Below are 14958 nucleotides of genomic sequence, written 5' to 3'. Positions count from 1 at the left end.
TGCCTGACAATTGGACCGGCTACTACAAGTTGAAAATAGCATCACAGCTGCTGCTGAATGAGGGAGAAATCTCAGTCTCTGTTCATAAAACAGCTGCCAGCAGTGCTGCTGCTAGCGCTCACAGAGATACAAGTCTTTTCTTAAGTTTGTAAAAGTAATTCCATATATGAAAAGTCTTCCACAGGTGGACAGAATAAAATACATTTGGTTAAACATCTGCTTGACCCACCCTCTTTTTTTCATATTTAAAATTTTTTGTAATGGAAAACTTCTAGATTATACACAAATAAACAGAATCTAATAATACACCCTCACGTATACATTATCCAGCATCAACAATGATCACCTCTGGCCTATCTTATAATATCAAGTCCTGGCCAGACATGGCATCATTTTATCCATAAATATTTCAGCATATAACTCTGAATGGTAATGTTTTAGCTTGTTAAAGCTGCCAGAATGCAATCTTCCAGAAACAGAATGGCTTTTAAAAAAGAGAATTTATTAAGTTGCAAGTGCACAGTTCTAAGGCTGTGAAAATGTACAAATTAAGGCACCAACAAGAGGTTACCTTCACTCAAGAAAAGCTGGTGCTGTCCAGAACATTTCTGTCAGCTGGGAAGGCACCTGGCTGGCATCTGCTGGGGTCTTTGGCTTCTGGACACTTCTCTCAGCTGGGAGGGCATATGGTGATATCTGTTAACTTTCTCTCCTGGCTTCTTGTTTCATGAGGCTTCCCTGGGGGCATTTTCCTTCTTCATCTCTAAAGGTCTCTGGCTGTGTGTACTCTCAAGCTTTTTCAAAAAATGGTCCCCTCTTAAATGATTTTAGGAAGCAACCCCACCTTGAATGGGGAGAGACACATCTCCATGAAAACCACCTAGTCAAAAGGCACCACCCACAATTGGGTGAGTCACATCTCCATGGAAACAATAACAAAGATCCCTCCCAGCAATATTGAATTAGGATTAAAGAATATGGCCTTTCTAGGGTGCACAACAGTTTCAAACCAGCATATTCCACTCTCTGGACCTGAAAAAGACATGGTCTTTCCAAATGCAAAATATATTCATTCCATTACAATTTTGCAATGCCTTAAACCATTTCAATAACAATAAAAATACAGTACAAAGTCAGAAACAGTACAAAATCTCATCAAAGTCAGCTATAGGCATGGTCTGAGCTAGGGAAAATTCTCCTCTGGCTGTGGACCTGTAAAACTCAGAAAAAGTTATCTGCTGCTAATATACAAAAGAGGAACAGTCATAGGGTACATATTTCTATTTCCATAGGGAAAAATTAGAAAACACAAGGGTCACCAGACCTAAATACTTCCAAAAACCTGCAGGGCAAACCCCATTAGATTTCAAAGTCTGAGAATCATTTATCCCAGGACTTTAGAATGTAGCAGTCCTACCCTTTCCAAGGGCTCATATAGTGGCCCAGCTCTCTCCAAATGCTGGGGTGAGAATTGCAACCTTGGAGGACATTAATGAGACCGCCTTTGTCTTGGCTCCACCCTCTCCAATCATTGGGGCACACCCAGGATCTCTGACATTTCGGGGACACACGCTCAACCCTCTCAGAACAATGTGGTGGCAGCAAGGCTCTCTCCTATCCCCAATGAATGTGCTGCACCCTCTCCAAAGCCTAGGGTACTGAAACCCCTGCCCTCTGCCTTCAGGAAAAACTCACCTTCTCCAAGTGCATGGGTGAGTCTGCTCTTCTGGCCTGAGGTTTCTCAGCTTCAGACCATAGCTTCCATGGTTCTCCCTTTGAAGTCACTTTCCCTTCAATCTGTCACTTTTCTGTACATTTCAGTCCAGACTGGCAGTGGTTACTTTTATTAAGATCCCACAACACTCTTGTTGGTTTTTTATGTAGTATGCAGGGATCATGACCATCAGACAATAGGACTTTCCACAAATCTTTCCTGGATAACTCCATCTCCAATCCTGCTTTTTCTGAAATGGCTGACTGGTTCCATGTTTGTTAGTCTCATGTGGGGCACTATTCTCTGGGCACTCACTTTCTGAAAGCCTAGAACTTTCCAGACCATCAATTTTTGGTTTCTTTGTACCCAAGAGTTCAATTATCAGCTTGTCTCTTTCCTGTCACATTTTACTGTAAGCTGCAAGAAGAAACCAGGCCACACTGTCCACATATAATTTGGAACTCTCTTCAGCTAAGTATCACAGCTCATGGTTTCTAAAATCTGCCTTCCATACAAAACCAGTAGTCAATTTTGCCAGTCTTTTGCTTTTTAAAACAAGAAATGCCTTCCTTCCAGTTTGCGATAACACATGCATCATTTTTGTCTAAGGCCTTATCAGAAGTATTCTTAGAGTTGACACTTCTACTAACAATCTCTTCAAAGCATTCTAGGCCTTCTCTATCAAGCTCCTCACAACTCTTCCAGAATCCCCCCTTATCCTTTTGAAAGCTTTTCCAACATGTTTGATATTTGTAAACCACAGCAGCACCCCACTTCTCCAGTACCAAAATCTGTTCTGGTTTGCTAAAGCTGCTGGAAGGCAATATACCAGAAATGGAATGGCCTTTATTTTTATTTTTTATCACCATGATAGGCATTAGTTTTCTTTTTATGAAAAATAATGTATATACAAAAAGGCAATAAATTTCAAAGCACATCACAACAGTTAGTTTTAGAACAGATTTTAGAGTTTGGTGTGGGTTAAAATTCCACAATTTTAGGTTTTTACTTTGAGCTGCTCACTGGAGACTAAAAGAAATATCAACATAATGATTCAGCAATCATACTCATTTTTTAAACACTACCTTCTCTGTATAACTCCACCATCACCTTTGATCTTTCTCCTATTCTTTAGGGGTATTTGGGCTATGCTACTATAAATTTTTCATATTGGAAGGGGCTGATAATATGGGATGGGGGATGGAACTAGTTGATGTTCTGGAGAGGCTGGCCTGTCTGCATTTTAGGACTTATCTGGTCCAAGGACTCATTGGAGGTTGTAGGTTTCTATAAAGTTACCTAGTGCATGCAACCTTTGTAGAATCCTATATAATGCCCTAGGTGTTCTTTAGGATTGGAAGGATTTGTTTTGGTTGGTTGGGGTTTGGCAAGTTATGTTAGGTAATGTATAACTGAAGCTTGCATAAAAGTGACCTCCTGAGTAGCCTCTCGGCACTATTTGAACACTCTCAGCCCAAGATACATTATTTGTTGCACTTCTTTTCCCCCTTTTGGTCAGGATGGAATTGTTGATTCCATGGTGCCAGGGCCAGACTCATCTCTAGGAGTTATCTCCCATGCCACCAGGGAGACTTTCATCCCTGGATATCATGTCCCACATAGGGGGGAGGGCGATGGTTTCACTTGCAGAGTTGGGCTTGGATAGAGAGAGGCCTCATCTAAGCAACAAAAGAGGTCTTCCAGAAGTAACTCTTAGGAATACCTATAGGTAGGCTAAGATTCTCTGCTACATACATAAGCTTCACAAGAGCAAGCCTCAAGATCAAGGGCTTGGCCTATTGATTAGGATGTCCCTAATGTTTGACACAGTATCAGGGGTTTCCCTGGTGGTAAAGGTTAATCATTCCATAGTTTTTCTCCCAACCCTCAAGGAACTTTCCCAGTATTTTTTTTATTATCTGCTTCATATACTCTGGGATATATCCAAGACATTATGTTAAGACATACTGGATTAAAGGTCCCCATTCTTATTCTGGGTTCCCTATGTGTGGATTGCTTAAATGATCTATTCAGACAAGTTGAGTTAGATAATATGCTACAGAAAACATAGGTTCTTGACAAAATAAACCTTTCTTCCTTTGGTCTCAAAGAGTAGATGAGGCTCTAAAATACAGACAATGTCTTCTTTACACCTGTATTCTGAATTACCTTAATCCTGACCTGATCCACTTCATTCTTATCTCTAAATACCAGGTTATACATGTATAAAACAGCTTCCCAAAAACCAGAAATAATAATTACTACTCTGGAATAAATGTGACTACTGTTAGAGCCTACAACCTTGGCTGCTGCTTTCTTATAAGTATGTTCTACATGAGACCATACAATATTTGCTCTTTTGTGTCTGGCTTATTTTGCCTCGCCAAATGTCCCACAGGTTCATTCACAATGACGCATGTCTCACAACTTCATTCCTTTTTTTAGCAGCACAATATTTGATCATATGGATACATCATCATTTGCCAATCTACTTCTCAGTCAGTGCATCCTTCAGCCACCTGCATTCGTTAGGCATCATGTATAATGTCCAAAGTCCACAGTCCATCAACACTCTCAATTTTAGATAATTTCACTAATCCTAAGAGAAATATAACCAATAAACACACCCTCACCAAATAGAAAATCTAAACCTCCCCTTAACTCTTCTCCCTCTCTGCATTATTTACCCCTGTATTGCTGTGGTACTGTTGGTTTCCTATTAAACATAGCCCCTAGCAAGCAATAGCAGATTTCCCCCATACTCCGAACTTTTGCACCGTCTGTACAAGATTCATACCTTTGCAGTAGTTCATGCAAGAACTTATTTATATTTCTACTGTTAATCAGTGGGACACTTGGGTCTGCACAACCCCTTTCAATCATATTCACCATCAATATGATAGTATTACTTCTAGATCCAGTAGTGAATGGCCTTCACTTCTATCTAGTCCCTTAATAAGTTCAACCTCATTAGCTAACCACTCACCCATCTGTACCTTCCATGTATCTCTAGGTCTCCTATATTCTGACTTATAAGCCTCTGATTTTACCTTTACCATGGTCAGAAAAGTGGAATCATACAGTAACTATCCTTTTGTGTCTGGCTTCTTTCACTCAGCATTATGTTCTCAAGGTTCATCCACTTTGTCATGTGCTTCAGGACATAATTTCATCTTACTGCTTCATAATATTCCATCATATATATTTGCCAAATTTTGTTAATCCAATCATCTGTTGATGGGCACTTGGATTGTTTCCATTTTTTGATGATTATGAATAATGCTACTATGAACATTGGTGTGCAAATGTCTGTTTATGTCACTGCTTTTAGCTCTTCTGGGTGTAAACCAAGTAGTGGTATTGCTGGATTAAAGGACAACCCAGTATTTAGCTTCCTAAGGAACCACCAAACTGTCTTCCATAGTGGCTGTACCATTACACACTCCCAACAGTCATGCATAATTGTCCTTATTTCTCCATATCTTCTCCAACATTTATAGTTTCTTGTTTGTTTAATAGCAGCCATTCTTATAGGTGTGAGGTGGTATCTCACTGAGTCTTGATCTGTATTTCCCCTATAGCTAATGAAAATGAGCATCTCTCCATGTGTGTTTTAGCCATCTTTATTTGCTCTTCTGAAAAGTGCCTATTCATATATTTAGCACATTTTATAATTGGATTGTTTGTTCTTTTGTTGTTGAGTTGTATGATTCCTTTATGTAAACATGACAAAAAACCTCTATCTGATGTATGATTTCCAAATATTTTCTCCCATTGAGTTGGCTGCCTCTATACCTTTTTGGCAAAGTCTTTGGAGACACAAAAGCATTTGATTCTGAAGAATTCCCATTTATCTATTTTTTCTTTTGTTGATTGTATTTTGGACGTAAAGTTTAAGAAGCTACCTCCTATTACTAGGTCTTGAAGATGTTTCCCTTCATTTCTTTCTAGAATGTTTATGGTACTGGTATTTATATTTAGGCGTTTGGTCCACCTGGAGTTAATTTTTGTATAGCATATAGGGGAAATGCCCTCTTTCATTCTTTTGGCTATTGATATCCAGTTATCCCATGGCCATTTATCAAAAAGTCTATTTTAACCTAGTTCAGTGGATTTGGGGGCCTTACTGAAGATCAGTTAACCATAGATTTGGTGGTCTGTTTCTTCACTCTCAATTCAATTCATTTGGTCAATACTTCTATCTTTGTGCCAGTACTATGCTGTTTTGACCACTATGGCTTTATAATAAGTGTTAAAATCTGGAAGTATTAATCCTCCCACTTCATTCTTCTTTTCTCAGGATGCTTTTAGATATTTGGGGTCTCTTTTCCTTCCAGATGAATTTGGTAACTAGCTTTTCCAAGTCTTCAAAATAGGTTGTTGGAATTCTGATCAGTGCTGCATTGAATCTGTAGATCAGTTTGGGTAGATTTGGCATCATAACTACATTTAACCTTCCTATCCATGAGCAGGGAATGTGTTTCCACATATTTAGATCTTCTCTGATTTCTTTTACCAATGTTATATAGTTTTCTGTGTAGAAGTCCTTTACACCCCTAGTTAAGTTCATTCCAGATACTTGATTCTTTTAGTTGCTATTTTGAATGGATTTTTCCCCTTTATTGTGTCCTCAGTTAGGTCATTGCTTGTCTATAGAAACATCACTGATTTTTACACATTAATTTGATATGATGCCACCCTGCTGAATTTGTTTATTAGCTCAAGCAACTTTTTTGTAGATTTCTCAGGATTTTCCAGGTTTAGTATTATGCCATCTGCAAATAATGAAAGTTTCACTTCTTCATTTTCAATTTGGACGCTTTATTTCTTTTTTCTTCCTGATTGCTCTAGTTTGAACTTCTAGGACAATGTTGAATAATAGTGGTGACAGTGGGCATCCTTGTCTCGTTCCTGATCTTAGGAGGAAAGCTTTCAGTCTCTCTCCACTGAGTATGATGCTAGCTATGTATTTGTCATATATGCCCTTTATCATATTGATGAAGTTACCTTTGATTCCTACCTTTTAAAGTGTTTTTATCAGAAAAGGATGTTAAAATTTGTTGAATGCTTTTTCAGCATCAATTGAGATGATCATGTGGTTTTCTGTTTCGATTTTTTAATGTGCTGAATTACATTAATTGATTTTCTTGTGTTGAACCATCCTTCCATTGCTGGTATAAACCATACTTGGTCATAGTGTATAATTCTTTTAATATGGTGTTGGATTCAATTTGCTAGTATTTTGTTGAGAATTTTTACATCTATGTTCATTAAGAAGATTGGCCTGTAGTTTTCATTTCTTATAGCATCTTTACCTAGTTTTGGTATTAAAGTGATGTACACATCATAAAATAAATTAGGTAGTGTTCCTTTTTCTTCAGGTTTGTTTTTTTTTTTTTTTTTTGGAAATGTTTGAGCAGGACTGATGTTCGTTCTTTTGGAATGTCTGCTAAAATTCCTCTGTGAAGACATCTGGCCCTGAGCTTTTTTTGTAGGAACATTTCTGATGACTGATTGAATCTCTTTACTTGTGATTTGTTTCTTGAGATCTTCTATTTCTTCCTGAGTCAGTGTAGCTTGTTGGTGTGTTTCCAGGAATTTGGCCATTTTATCTAAGTTGTCTAGTTTGTTCGTCTATAGTTGTTCATAGTATCCTATTATGATTCCTTTTATTTCTTCAGGGTCTGTGGTAATGCACCCCTTCTCATTTCTCATTTTGTTTATTTGCCTCCTCTCCCATTTTTTCTTTGTCAGCCTTGCTAGCGATACATCGATTTTATTGATTTTCTCAAAGAAACAAGTTTTGGTTTCATTAATTCTTTCTATTTTTCTTTTGTTCTCCCATTCATTTAACTCTGCTTTATCTTTGTTATTTCTTTTCTTCTATTTGCTTTGGGAATAGTTTGCTGCTCTTTCTAAAGTTTCTTGAGGTAAGCAGTTAAATCTTTGATTTTTTCATTGTCTTTTTTTTTTTAATATAGACATTTAGGGCCATAAATTTCCCTCTCAGCACAGCCTTTGCCACATCCCATAAGTTCTGATATGTTGTATACTCATATTCATTTGTCTCCAGATAGCTACTGATTTCTCTAGCAATTTCTTCTTTGACCCACTGGTTATTTAAGAGTATGTTATTTTATCTCCATATATTTGTGAACGTTTTCATTCTTTGGTGGTTATTGATTTCCATCTCCATTCCATTGTGATCAGAGAAAGGGCTTTGAATAATTTCAATGTTTTTAAATTTATAAAAACCTCTTTTGTACCCCAGCATATGATCTATCTGGAGAATGTTCTATGAGCACTAGAGAAGAATGCATATCCTGGTGTTTTGGGGTATAACAACCAAATATGTCTCTTAGGTCTAATTCATTTATCTCATTGTTTCAGTTCTCTATTTCCTTATTGATCCTCTGTCTGATTGTTCAATCCATAGAGGAGAGTAGTGTATTGAAGTCTCCTATATTGCTGAAATGTCTGTTGCTGTCTTCAGTTTTGCCAGTATTTGTCTCATGTACTTTGAAGCTCCTTGATTAAGAGCATAAACATTTATGACTGTTATTTCTTCTTGGTGAATTGTCCTTTTTATTAATATAGAACGTCCGTCATTATCTCGTATGATGTCTTTCCATTTAAAATCTAGTTTGTCCTATATTAATATAGCTACTCTGGTTACAGCTTATGTGGAACATCTTTCTCCATCCTTTCACTTTTAATCTACTTGCATCTTCGGGTCTAAGATGTGTCTCTTGTAAGCGGCATATTGCTGTGTTATATTACTTAATCTATTCTGCCAATCTGTATCTTTAAATTGCTAAGTTTAGTTCATTAACATTCATAGTTATTACTGTAAAGGCATTTCTTGAATCCACCACCTTTAAATTTTTTTTGTAAATATAACATGTATACAAACAAAAGCAAAAAAAAGAAGCAACAATTTTCAAAGTACACTTCAATATGTAGATACAGAACAGAATTCAGAGTTTGTTATGGGTTACCATTACACTATTTCAGATTTATCCTCCTAGCTATTCAAATCACTGGAAGCCTGAAGAAATATATATTTTTCTTTTTTTGTGAAAATAACATATACAATGAAAAGCAATAAATCTCAAAGCATAGCACAACAATTAGTTGTAGGACAGATTTCAGAGTTTGGTATGTGTTACAATTCCATCATTTTAGGTGTTCACGTTTAGCTACCCTAAAATACTGGAGACTAAGGGAAATATCAATATAATGATTCAGCACTCATACTCATTTGTCAAACCCAACCTTCTCTGTATAACTCCACCATCACCTTTGATCTTTTTTTCCATTCATTAGGGTTATTTGGAGTATGGCCATTCTAACTTTTTCATGTAGGAAGAGGCAGTCAATAATATGGGATGGGGAGGGAACTAATTGGTGTTCTGGAGAGGCTGGCCTCACTGCCTTTCAAGGCTTATCTCGCTAACCCATCTGAAGGTTGTAGGTTTCTGGAATGTTACCCTAAGGCATGGAAACTTTGGAGACTCTTATATAATGCCCTAGGTGTTCTTTTAGGATTGACAGGAATGGTTTGGTTGGAAGTTGGCAAGTTGTGGTAGGTAGCAATGTCTAACTGAAGCTTGCATAAGAGTGACCTCCAGAGTAGCCTCTCAACTCTATTTGAACTCTCTCAGATACTGATACCTTATTTGTTCCACTTTTACTGTTTTTTGTCAGGATGGCATCCATGGTGACAGGGCCAGACTCATCCCTGGGAGTCATCTCCCATGCCACCAGGGAGACTTTCACCTCTGGATGCCATGTCCCGTGTGTGTGTGTGTGGGGGGGGAGTGCAATGATTTCACTTGCAGAGTTGGGCTTAGAGAGAAAGAGACCACATATGAGAAACAGAAGAGGCCCTCCAGAAGTAACTCTTAGGCATAGCTATAGGTAGGCTTAGCTTCTCCACTATATATATATGCTTCACAAGAACAAGCCTTAAGATCAAGGACTTGGCCTAATGATTTGAGTGTCCCCAATATTTGAAAAAGTATCAGGGGATATGCCAGTGGTAAAGTTTAATAGTTCCATATTTTTTCTCACATCTCTCAAGAGACTTTGCCAATGATTTTTGATTATCTGCTTAATATACTCTGGGATGTATCCAGGCATTACATTAGCTACACAGGATTAAAGTCTTTCATTCTTTTTCTGGGGTCCTTCTGTTTGTATTGTTTACATGATCTATCCAGACAGGTTGAGTTAGATTATGTGCTACAGAAAATTTATATTCTGGGAAAAATTAACCTTTTTTCCTTGGTTCTCAAAGAGTAGATGAGGTTCTAAAATAAAGGCAATGTCTTTCTTACTCCTATATTTTGGATTACCTTAATCTTGGCCTGATCACTTCATTCTTAACTCTAAATACCAGGTTGTATATATATGTATAATAAAGTAGCCTCTCAAAATCCAGAAATAATAATTATCACTCCAGGATAAATGTGACTGCAATAAGAGTTTACACTCTAGGCCCCTGTTTTCTTATAAGTATTTTCTAAATGATACCATAGAATAACTGCTCTTATGTGTCTGACTTGTTTTCCCTCACCAAATGTCCCATAGGTTCATTCATAATATTGCATGCCTCACAACTTCATTTTTGTTTGTAGCAGTACAATATCCAATCATATGTATATACCATCGTTCACCTATCTACTTCTCAGTCAGTGCATCCTTCAGCCACCTCCATTATTTGGCATCAGGGATAGTGTTCAAAGTCAACAGTCCATCAATACTGTTGATTTTATATTATTTCATTTTTCCCAAGAGAAAGATAACCTATAAGCACACCCTCACCAAATAGAAAATCTAAACCTCACTTTAAGTCTTGGCCTTCCCCCCATTATTTACCCCTGGTGTTGCTGTGGTACTATAGGTATTTTCTTGTTAAACATAGCCCATAGCATGCAATAGCAGTTTCCCCCCATACTTGAAACTTATATCTGCTTTGTTCAAGATTGATACCTTTGAGGTAGTTCATGTAAGAACTTATTTATATTTGTAGTCTTAATCGGGTGTATATATGGATCTATAGAACCCCTTTCAATCCTGTTCATCTTCAGTATGATAGTACTACCTATAGACCCACTAGTGAACCACTTTCACTTCTATCTATTCCCTTATATTTGAGTCAAACTCATTAGCTAACTATTCACCTGTCTCTAGCTTCCATGTATCTCTAGGTCCCCTGTATTCTGTATTATAAGCCTCTAATTTTACCTTTACCATGGTCATAAAAGTGGAATCATGCAGTATCTATCCTTTTGTGACTGGCTTATCCTTTGTATTTTATTTGTCAGATCTATATATTCCTTTTCCTCTTTCTCTTTTTAGCCTTTAAGTTACCCTTACTGGTATTCTCCAATCCTGTGCTCTTCTCCAGACCTCCCTCTTCTGTCTTTTTTTTTTCAGCTGGCAGAACTCCCTTTAATATTTCTTGTAGGGACAGTCTCTTGTTGACAACTTTTTTCAGCATTGCTTTGTCTGTGAAAATTTTAACCTCCCTCAGTTTTAACGGACAATTTGGCTGGGTACAGAATTCTTAGGTGGATGTCTTTTTTTTAGGATCTCAAAATCTATCATACTACTGCCTTCTCACTTCCTTAGTGCCAGTTGAGTGGTCTGAAGTCAGTCTTATTTGGTTTCCCTTGTATGTTATAGATTGTTTTTCTCTTGTCGCTTTCAGGATTTTCTGCTTCTCTTCAACATTTGAAAGACTGATTAGTGTGTGTCTTGGGGTAGGCTTATTTGGATTTATGCTATTTGGAGTTCATTGGGATTCTTTGATTTGCATATTTATGTCCTTTATAATGTTTGGGAGGTTTTATTCCATTATATCCTCCACTACTCTTCCTAGCCCTTTACTGTTCTCTTCTCCTTCATCAGATCAGAACTTCATCAGTTCTGGGGAACTGATGATTCTTATTTTTGTTCACTTTGTTTTGTCCATCATTTCGCTGAGATCTAATTCAAAATTTTCCATCTTTTTTGCCATTTGCTCTTTGTGAATTGAAAATCAGTTGCCCTGTCTGCTAGTTAGCTTATTCTTTCTTCTGCCTCTTCAAATCTGTTGTTGTGGGTCTCTAGTATATTTTTTATTTGTTCTACAGCATCTTTAATCTCTGTGATATCTGCTATTTTTCTATTTATTCTTTCAAATTCCTCTTTATGCTCTTCTATTGTCTTCTTGATCTCCTTTATGTCATTAGCCATCCCATTGATTTTATTTAGTAGAGTTATATGAACATCTTTGATTAGTTGTTCTAAAGTCTGTGTCTCCTCTCATGTTTTAATTTGGTCATTAGGCTCCACTATATCTATCTGCATCCTGATATGCTTACTGATCTTATTCTGCCTTCGATGCATGTAAATACCTTGATAGGGTTACTTTGGAAGTTGATTCATTTCAGAAATATAAAGCTTTGTATTTTTGGGATGGATGTGGAGCAGAATGCAGGGTGTGGGACAGGGCCCAATATTGCAATGATGGGTTGCAGTGTAGGTATAGGCATGGGTCAGAGACGCTACCCTGTTGCCTGTGAGCATGGGATGTGGGGCACACAGTTGTGGAGGTACGGTGTGTGGACCATGGTGGTGGGCTGCACTTTAGGCAGGCCTTGGATTGTGGGAGCAAGGTGCGGTGTGAGGGACACAGAGGGAGGCTACAGAGGAAGGCAGATTGGGTGTGGGCTTGTGGATGCACGGGAGCTTGGGCACAGGCAGGTTGTGGGTGGGTATGTGAAGCATGGGGGTCGTGGGTATCAGGGTGTGGGCTATGGGGCACAGATGTTGGGACACGGGAAGGACAGTGTGTCTTCGCACTGTGAGAGGGGCTCGGGGGACATAAGATGCAGGTGCATGAGAGTGTAGAGGCAGGGTACAGGTTGTGGGAGTTACAGGACATGGGTCAGGGGTGGGTGATGTCAGGTAGGTGGGGCTTTGGTGTGGGTGTGCAGAAGCAGGGGTGTTGGGGCAGGGTTACACATGTGTACAGAGTGGGGGGCCATGTAGCACAGATTTGCATGTGAACACCTGCCAGCTGTGGGAGTAGGACACTTGTACTGGGGGTTGGGGCAAGGGTGTGAACATGTGCATGGAGGGTGGGTGGGGTGCAGGGGTCAACAGGTCGATGCACAAATGCATGGGTGCCCAGCTGGGAGGATGTGGCTGTGCATGTGCATGAGATTGAGTGGTGAGGCCCTGGTGTGCATGTGTGCAAAACCCAGGGGCAGAGGGATGGGGTTGTGCCTTTATGGGCTGGGGGTGGGGGTGGCCTGGATGCACAAGAGAAAGATAACCTATAAACATACCCTCACCAAATAGAAAATCTAAACCTTCCCTTAAGTCTTGTGCCGGGGGGGGGGGGGCAAGGGTGTGCACTTGTGTGAGGCAGTGGGTTGGTGTACAAGGTTCAAGAGGTTGGTGCACGGATTTGTAGGCACCCAGTAGGGAGGATGTGGCTGTGTGTGTGCACAGGTCGGAGTGGCTGGGCCCTGGTGTGCGCTTGCTCAGTTCAGGGGCAGCAGGCTGGGGTTTTGCCTGCATGGGCTGGTAGTGGGTGTGGCCTGGATGTGTAAGTCAGCACTTGCCGGGAACTTGGGGACATGTTGGGGTTGCGGGTGTGTACGTGCATGTATCTGGTGGGGCCAGACATTGATGTACCTGTGCACAGAATTTGGGGAGGACAGGGTGGAGTTTTGTGTCTGTAGGGCCTGGGGGCGGGTGCGGCCCGGGTATGAAGGTGCGTGCCCACAGCCTGGATGCACAGGCGACCACCTGCAGGTGACAGGGAGGCAGAGATGGGGGCTGAGGGGCTGGGTAGGGGTGATCAGGTCTCCGGAGGGGTGGGGTGAGACTGTGCGCTTGTGCGGGTGAGGTGTGTCGGGCTGTGGCAGGGGTGCATGCACACGTGGTGCGGTGGTGTGGGGCAAGGATGTGTGGGAGGAGTTTGGGGCAGGGGCACTTGGACCGTGGTGGGAGGGTGGGTGATGGGGTTCAGGTGGGTGGGGTGTGGGGGAAGTCGCGGGGTGGGAGCAGCACACATGAGTGTAGCATGTTCAAGGAATGTGGCTTGGCTTACTTCTTTGTCCCTGTCTCTCTTTCTGTGCACTCCTGAGGGCTCCAAACTTCAGTTTGAAAAAGAGCACATAGACGATAAAGACTGAGATGGTGTAATTTAAGAATGCCCAGAGTGTACAATGATAGTGACTAAATGTACAAATTAAAAAATGTTTTTGCATGAGGAAAAAAAAAAAGAAAAGGGGCACATTAGGCTGTTTGCACTAGTTGGACAGTCTCTGGTTCTCTGCTTCTCAGTTCTTCAGCTTTTGCAACCAGGGACTCCCTCTGTGGTGTAGAAGACCTTTCAAGGTCACTTACATGCTGAAATTGCTGTCTCAGTCATCTTTCCAGTTGTCTTCCATCTCTAGCCATTCCTTGGGGCAGGGGTGAACTCTACCTAGCTTATTCAGCCATCTTCCCAGAACTCCTCCCAGAATGGCTTTTAAAAATGGAATGTATTAATTTGCAAGTGTTCAGTTCTAAGGCCATTAAAATGTCCAAATTAAGGCAACAACAAGAGGTTACCTGCACTCAAGAAAGGCTGATGTGTCTGGGACACCTCTGTCAGCTGGGAAGGCACATGGTGATATCTATTGACTTTCTCTCCTGGCTTCTTATTTCATGAGGTCTCCCCAGGGGCATTTTCCTTCTTCATCTCCAAAGGTCTCTGGCTGCATTGGCTGCCAAGATTTTTACAGAAATGGTTCCTCTTAAATCATTTTAGTAAACAATCTCACCTTGAATAGGTGGAGGCACATCTCCATGGAAACCACCTAATCAAGTTATGTTAAGTTTTTAAAAATATAACTACCATCAGTGCTATAGCGCTTAAAATAATTAAAAACAGTTACATAATATCATCAAATATCCAGTCAGAGTCCAATCTTCAAGTGTCTAATTGCCTCATCAATGTCAAGAAGAGTTTGTGTTTGTTTTTGTTTTGTTTTGTTTCTTAAAGTTTATTTGAATCAGGATCTAAATAAAGTTCACACATTATTCAGATTCTTTCTCCTGAATAGTGTATACTAAAATTATGAGGAAATGGAATTGTGCCAGAAACCCCCTTTGACTTTCAGTCTCTTCCTCAGACTTCCTGTTGTTCAGCCTTGAACTATGTGAGGCATTATTAGTTACCAGATTTGGAGATGAAGAGA

General features: G+C 39.8%; 1 protein-coding gene across 3 annotated transcripts in view; it reads left to right on the top strand.

Annotated features, from left to right (window-relative positions):
• SLC16A2 (solute carrier family 16 member 2) overlaps window positions 1-14958 on the top strand; it is a 133016-nt gene that overhangs the window by 52117 nt on the left and 65941 nt on the right. The window lies entirely within an intron of this gene.

Source organism: Tamandua tetradactyla, chromosome X (genome assembly GCF_023851605.1).
Source record: "Tamandua tetradactyla isolate mTamTet1 chromosome X, mTamTet1.pri, whole genome shotgun sequence".
NCBI classification, from domain to species: domain Eukaryota; kingdom Metazoa; phylum Chordata; class Mammalia; order Pilosa; family Myrmecophagidae; genus Tamandua; species Tamandua tetradactyla.
Note: the sequence above shows the minus strand (reverse complement) of the source record. Positions and strands in the feature narration are given on the sequence as shown.